General features: G+C 48.7%; 3 non-coding genes across 3 annotated transcripts in view; all 3 read right to left on the bottom strand.

The window, feature by feature from the left end:
* The window catches only part of LOC124319782, a 4,576-nt gene extending 4,426 nt beyond the window's left edge, over nucleotides 1-150 (bottom strand). The window contains exon 1 of the ribosomal RNA XR_006913471.1: nucleotides 1-150. This exon is cut by the window's left edge and continues 4,426 nt beyond it. This is a non-coding gene — a ribosomal RNA (large subunit ribosomal RNA).
* A 641-nt stretch (nucleotides 151-791) lies between these two features.
* On the bottom strand, nucleotides 792-944 carry LOC124319786. The gene has a single exon (XR_006913476.1). It is a non-coding gene; the product is annotated as a 5.8S ribosomal RNA (ribosomal RNA).
* A 930-nt stretch (nucleotides 945-1,874) lies between these two features.
* Nucleotides 1,875-4,169, bottom strand: LOC124319779. The gene has a single exon (XR_006913468.1). It is a non-coding gene; the product is annotated as a small subunit ribosomal RNA (ribosomal RNA).
* Nucleotides 4,170-7,500: the final 3,331 nt, after the last annotated feature.

The raw sequence follows: 7,500 nt of genomic DNA, 5'->3' as shown, positions 1-7,500 counted from the left end.
TTCCTCGGCACCCGCTCAACCGGGCGCGAGGTTCGGTGCTGGGCTCATCCCTGTTCGCTCGCCGCTACTAAGGGAATCCTTGTTAGTTTCTTTTCCTCCGCTTACTGATATGCTTAAGTTCAGCGGGTAGTCTCATCTAAACTGAGGTCAGAATGAATTGTTTGTTTTCAAAAGGAGACAACACTTTATCTAGCTCGGCAGACTTTGGCGTTTTAAAGCCGGGAAAGATTGAATAATTGCCGGTTCAAATTTTTTTTTTTCGAAATAAAGCGAGTCTCTCGTTATTCGCAAAAATTAATTTACGAAAAGTGACAGGGCGTCCTGCGGCTTTTTGTATTGAAACAACGCGTCGTGCGCGAACCAAGCTTGCATAACGAGCGGTTAGAGTGAGTGATAATTCGCGGTGGTCGACACTTCGACACGCCCGGCGCACACACACAACTAAACTCGCGTTGAAGCGGTATATCGCGCACACGCAGCCGACACCTTGTTCGAGAAGATGTGTTTATTTCTAAAATTTTTTTTTGAGTTGGCTCAAAAATTTCCCATCTGTTTTGCCATCGAAAAAGGTTTCTTTTGAATAGAGAGGAAAAAAACAAAACAGGGCGAACCTTCTTTTATTTTTCCCCCTTTTTTGTATTTGAGGCATCGCGGACACTTAAGTCGCGCGGCACCCAGACGTTAGAGATTCGGGAGCTTTTATGCGGTCAGGCCGGGTGAAAAATAAATCTCGCCGCGACCCAACATGCAAAACCAAGACTGAAAAAATCTCTGTTCGTTCATCATTCGACCGACCCTCAGTCAGATGTGGCCCGAGCGAGAAGCTGGGCCGCCATTTACGTTCAAGATTTCGATGCTCCATGTGTTCTGCAGTTCGCATGGATTAGCGCACTTTGCTGCGCTCTTCATCGATCCACGAGCCTAGTGATCCACCGTTCAGGGTCGTATATAAAACGACATATTCGTTTTCTTCTCTCTTTTTCTCCAACCCGCCCAAGCAAATGAATGCGAGGGCGGAGAAAGAAAGCCAGAAAGAAAATGTTCCGATAAACACTCGTACTAGAATTTGGGTTTAGTGTGTTATTGTGATTTTGAATTCTTCCTACTTCATCGAGAGGGCGAAGGGCAAGCTTAAAAAACATTCGGTTTTCAACGGCATAGTGTCGGGCTTTGGAGTGTTAGTCTATACGACGCACACGCACGCAACCACGAGTATCTACGCCCGAAAAGAACGTCCAGAGTAAAGTCTCACACTTTCGTCCCCCACCGAGAATCAAAAAATCCCGAAGACGAAGAGAGAAACAAAAAAAAACAATTTCGATTGGGCGTATCCGCTTTAAACCACCGCGCATCAGAGCGCCTGATACCCGTTCAAAATCTTGATGTTTTTTTTTTTTCCGACTCTCCATCCACCGAGTTTTTATTTTTCAAAGTGTTTGATTTAGGGACTAAGACTTTATAAAATCTCCTTTATTGTTCCTTCGGTACTCGCGGCCCAGGCGGGCTATCGTATTCTTCACTCTACTAACGTCAACACTGTGAGCGCCGCTAAAGGTCGAATGAATCTATAGAGACATTCACCATCGAAGCAGGAAGAATTTGCTCACGGCCATAGACCAAATCGAAAGACTTTGTGTTTTTTTTTGAGCCGAGAGGAAAGAAAAATCAATTTGAAAAGGCGAATCCGCTTTAAACCACCGCGCATCAGAGCGCCTGATACCCGTTCAAAATAAATGATTTTCTTCCGTCAACCCACACATAGTTCATACGATGTCTTACGCCGAAAGACTTTTGATGGGGTTTTTTTGTTTTGCAACTTTTAGTTGTTTCGTGCTCAACCAAAGCCATATGCGCAAAACATTTGTCTTGTTCGTTTATGATCCTTCCGCAGGTTCACCTACGGAAACCTTGTTACGACTTTTACTTCCTCTAAAGGATCAAGTTCGACCATCTTTCAGTCTCGCCGTTGGTAGGCACCGCACGGGCAGAGATTGCTCCCCACTCGACGGCACCCCGACAAGCCCGTCCGAAGGCCTCACTAAATCATTCAATCGGTAGTAGCGACGGGCGGTGTGTACAAAGGGCAGGGACGTAATCGACGCGGGCTAGTGACCCGCGCCTACTAGGGATTCCTGGTTCATGGGGATCATTGCAGTCCCCAATCCCAACCACGAAGGAGGTTCAGCGGTTACCCGGTCCTTTCGGACAGGGAGAGTGAAACACGCTGATTCCTTCAGTGTAGCGCGCGTGCGGCCCAGGACATCTAAGGGCATCACAGACCTGTTATTGCTCACTGTCACGCGGCTGGACGCCGCTTGTCCCTCTAAGAAGACTGCGTGACGGACGCGAGAGCAGAAGGTATCGCCGGGGATGACGACGACCGAATAACAATAGAGCCAGCCCCCGCGAGACATTCCCGACAAAGCCCCGCCATACCTCATCCGCCAGGCAACCAACCCGTGAAGGCCGTACACCCGACGAACAGAGCACAACGAAACCAAGCCGAGAGATTGCCTCACTAAAGGAACCAGTCCCACCGAGACCCGAATCGCCGCCACCTGATCCCGACGCCTCCGTACTCCCTTCGGTTTCAATTGATAAAACCCGTCACCTATTTAGCAGGCTAGAGTCTCGTTCGTTATCGGAATTAACCAGACAAATCGCTCCACCAACTAAGAACGGCCATGCACCACCACCCACCGAATCAAGAAAGAGCTCTCAATCTGTCAATCCTTCCAGTGTCCGGGCCTGGTGAGGTTTCCCGTGTTGAGTCAAATTAAGCCGCAGGCTCCACTCCTGGTGGTGCCCTTCCGTCAATTCCTTTAAGTTTCAGCTTTGCAACCATACTTCCCCCGGAACCCAAAGACTTTGGTTTCCCGGAAGCTGCCCGTCGAGTCATTGGAGTAACTCCGACGGATTGCTGGTTGGCATCGTTTATGGTTAGAACTAGGGCGGTATCTGATCGCCTTCGAACCTCTAACTTTCGTTCTTGATCAAGGAAAACATTCTTGGCAAATGCCTTCGCTGTTGTTCGTCTTGCGGCGGTCCAAGAATTTCACCTCTGTCGCCGCAGTACGAATGCCCCCGTCCGTCTCTATTGACCATTACCTCGGGTCCAAAAGTAAAAGACCAGCAAAATCGGACCGAGGTCCTATTCCATCATTCCATGCTGCGATATTCAGGCGTTGGGATACACCTGCTTTGAGCACTCTAATTTGTTCAAAGTAAACGTTGCCGGCCGCCCGAGACACCCGGTGAAGGGCACCCCGAACGATTGACTGGGTGGAGCGAATCGAGTCAACTACGACCAAAATTTAAAAAAGAACCCGAAAGAACTTTCCAACTCTGGCCGCAGATACAACAACGACGCACCGACCACCACTCCGGCGATGTTGTCCGACCGTGAAGAGAGTCGGGCTTTGACACCCGGGCTCCCAGAGCGTGAAACGCAACACCCTTGATTCAGAGCGGCGCCGCCCGGCCGAAGACAGACATCCGACTACGAGCTTTTTAACCGCAACAACTTTAATATACGCTATTGGAGCTGGAGTTACCGCGGCTGCTGGCACCAGACTTGCCCTCCAATGGTTCCTCGTTAAAGGATTTAAAGTGTACTCATTCCAATCACGGGGCCTCGGAAGAGTCCCGTATCGTTATTTTTCGTCACTACCTCCCCGTGCCGGGAGTGGGTAATTTGCGCGCCTGCTGCCTTCCTTGGATGTGGTAGCCGTTTCTCAGGCTCCCTCTCCGGAATCGAACCCCGATTCCCCGTTACCCGTTGCAACCATGGTAGGCGCGTAACCTACCATCGACAGTTGATAAGGCAGACATTTGAAAGATACGTCGCCGGCGCGAAGGCCGTGCGATCGGCGTGAAGTTATCCAGAGTCACCAAAATTGGTACGGTGCGCGAGCCCGAAAGCCCGGCCCCGACTGGTTTTGATCTAATAAAAGCACCTCTTCTGCGAGCCCGAAAGCCCGCAGTCGAGGCTCGAGTGCATGTATTAGCTCTAGAATTACCACAGTTATCCAAGTAGGATGGAGTGGATCTAAGGAACCATAACTGATTTATTGAGCCATTCGCGGTTTCGCCGTCTAGCGGCTTGTACTTAGACATGCATGGCTTAATCTTTGAGACAAGCATATGCTACTGGCAGGATCAACCAGGTATTTCGTGTATGTTTGTTTGATATGCATCCGGCGAGTTGCGGGTTTTTATTTCGCCCACGCATCACCAAACACACACCAAATCAACACGTTTTTCGTTTTTTTTCTTTTTCTTCGGAAACTAAAATTTTTGATCGCAACGCCTGGCGTGTCACAGCGAGTCCCAGTGAAGAGAAACACCGATCCGATCCGTTTGTTGGATTTTTTTCATTTCAATTTCCAAAGTCAAAGACCATTCAACGGTCTATGAGCCCAAAGTGAATCGGATTCATTCGACCGGTCTTGATATATTCATCAACTTTTTTTCCCGTATTACGGTTTTCGACGGTCATATGTGGCGTGCTGTATGCTCATAAGTCAAGCCTGCTTTACTAAGCTGACAAGCATACATCTTTTAAATTTTTGTGGGCTCAGAGTTTTATTTTTATTTTTCCACCGCCGAGGCACACTCTCGCATCACCCCGCACGACACACACACACACACACACCTCACCGCTCAACGGTCACACGAGGCAGAATTTTCCGCAAAGACTTTCGAAGAGAAAGAGAAAACTCGGAACAACCGCGGTCAGAGGCCAGCATAGAGGCATCGTATAGAAAGTCATGGGCGGAAAAAAACAAATCATTTCAAGTCGAGACAAGCAACCAGACTACCCCTATAAAAGTGCGCAATTCTTTAAGAGTTCACCGAAGAATGACCGAGATCAAGTATGCACGAAACGAACATATTCCAAGGGCAGCTGAATAAGCGATTCTGCGCCGAAGCGCGAGAAAAGCAAGCGGTACACCGATGGGGATCGTTTTTTTTATCGTGTTAGATTCGTTGTTGTCAAGCAAGGATTCTCAAAATGTTTTTTGCATTGCACCCAAGTTTCGTACTGATTACTTGTCGCAGACCGGTGACTGTCAAAAAAAAATTTTTTACGTTTTTTCTTGAGAGGTCACTGCCTACACACAACTCCGGGCGGGCCGTACACTCACAGCCGTTTGAATTCTCCCTTCGTGTGTCATGGCCATAACTGAGCGTACATCTTACCGGGCGCCGAGTTGATCTGGCTTGTTCGATGAACGTTCGGGATACGTACAATCGATATAGCTCCAACCGTAACTCGTTTGTAATTACGCCGGCCATACTCAGCGGGCGCTCAGCTCAGCTCTCGATATCTTCCGTCGAAGGGAAGTTCGTAGTAAAAGAGAGTCAGAGTCGACGCCACATTTTGCGGTCCTCGCATCTCATCCGATTTTTGAATTTTATAGATTTGCCATCACTTCCACCCAATTCTCTCGTATATTTCAATCTCTTGACTTTGTCCGACCGGGCCGTCTTCGCCCCCCTTCAACTCCGTCCATCTCCACTTCTGTGTTCCACACAACGAGCTTCCGTCAAACGGCAAAATGTGAAATATGCGCACGCCGCACGAAATAATTTGAAAGCGTTCTGTTTGGTGGCTTTTTTATTTTTTATCTCTCGGCTCACACACACACACACACACATTTCCGCCTGAACGGTAATTTTTTTTTGATACGGTGTCAAAAAGTGAAAAGACGCGCACCATTTTCTTTTCTCTTCCGTATCGTCGCTGACGGTAAACGCTGATGGTTATGATGCCGTAAGTTTGGAAGAAAGAATCTTTCCCGTCTTGTCTTGTTACGGTAAAATAACAAAGAACAAGCGTCCGATTTCTCTCACAGACGGCCACAGACAAACCACACGTGCCGAAGAAACGAAACGTCCGAAACCAAAAAAATGTTTGACGCGCGCACCTCTTCTGAACTTTTCGACCAAGAGTCGTTGGATCGAGTGACGAGCTTCTCAGCTGTCGCACCAATCGGTGAAGCGGGCGTTTGAATTCCCGTCCACATCGCGGTTCGGATATATTTTTACATATACCGACCATCGGAAATTTCGAAAACGGTTTTACCGAAGGAATGATATTTCACACACCGACAGCTCATCGAGTTCGTCTCCGTTCAACGGTTTTTTTTTTTTAAGACTTTTTGATCGCATGGGGCTAAACTGGTTAGAGCAAAGCCGCGATCCAAGCAGTGAAAAAAAAACAAAGACAGTGCAAGCGCGATCGAACGGAATCGAAACTAAAATCATGTGAAGTGGCGGGCGGAAAGGAGCTCAGCTACGGTGGAAATGAAACTACAACTAACGCCGAACCGGACAACTTCCCATTCTGCGTCTTCGTTTCATTTCCCAAAGCTCCCCGTCGATACCAAAGTTTTTGCGTCGAAGCTACTAAAGAAATTTCGCGCTTTCCTTTTCGCCTCTTTCGCCTTCCCTTCGATATCTATCCAACCACCGGCTTCGACTTTATTTCTTTCACCCGTCTATTCGCCCGATAGTCGACGGTCGGCCATTCTTTGGTATCGGCCAGGCGGACTAACAAGAAGTAAGACTCGTTTGAAAAATTTGGACCGGGCTTTACAATCGCTGCTTGTCGTAATGTCGCAAATTTGAAAAAAATTTTCAATTCGAGAAACCAAACTATTCGACACTTCGAAAATTTTTGGGACTCTGAAAATTTTTCCGAGTTTAGGAATCGAGACCTCTTCTATACTAAGGAAAACCACTAATGTTCCGCCGCATAATGTCTCCGTTTTCCGGCTCATTTTTAGCGATTGGACGGGGACATTGCCCCATCCAACCGCCAGCCGACTTTCAGGAACCGTCGTTTTCAAAGTTGGGACTTAGAAAATTTTCGACGAGTGGGAATTTTTTACGGTCGCAAGTCATCACGACACGCCCGACCAACCCATTTGAGAGCCGCCACGCCTCGACGGTGTGACGGCTTTTTTTCGAATCGACGGGTCTCGCTCACTCCTCTCTCGCGCCGACCAGAGGCCGGGCGAGAGAGTCGTTGCCAAACACCGTCGTCGGAAATGGGAGAATTTGAGTGGGAATTTTTTACGGTCGCGAGTCATCACGACACGCCCGACCAACCCATTTGAGAGCCGCCACGCCTCGACGGTGTGACGGCTTTTTTTCGAATCGACGGGTCTCGCTCACTCCTCTCTCGCGCCGACCAGAGGCCGGGCGAGAGAGTCGTTGCCAAACACCGTCGTCGGAAATGGGAGAATTTGAGTGGGAATTTTTTACGGTCGCGAGTCATCACGACACGCCCGACCAACCCACTTGAGAGCCGCCACGCCTCGACGGTGTGACGGCTTCTCTTTTCGAATCGACGGGTCTCGCTCACTCCTCTCTCGCGCCGACCAGTGGCCGGGCGAGAGAGTCGTTGCCAAACACCGTCGTCGGAAATCGAGAAATTTTCATTTCCATTTCCATTTTTTTTCATCGGCCTTTATACGTCCAAGTCCCGCCAAC

This window comes from Daphnia pulicaria, unplaced genomic scaffold (assembly GCF_021234035.1).
Source record: "Daphnia pulicaria isolate SC F1-1A unplaced genomic scaffold, SC_F0-13Bv2 h1tg000197l, whole genome shotgun sequence".
Taxonomy (NCBI): Eukaryota; Metazoa; Arthropoda; class Branchiopoda; order Diplostraca; family Daphniidae; genus Daphnia; species Daphnia pulicaria.
This window is presented reverse-complemented; position numbering and strand designations above follow the sequence as displayed.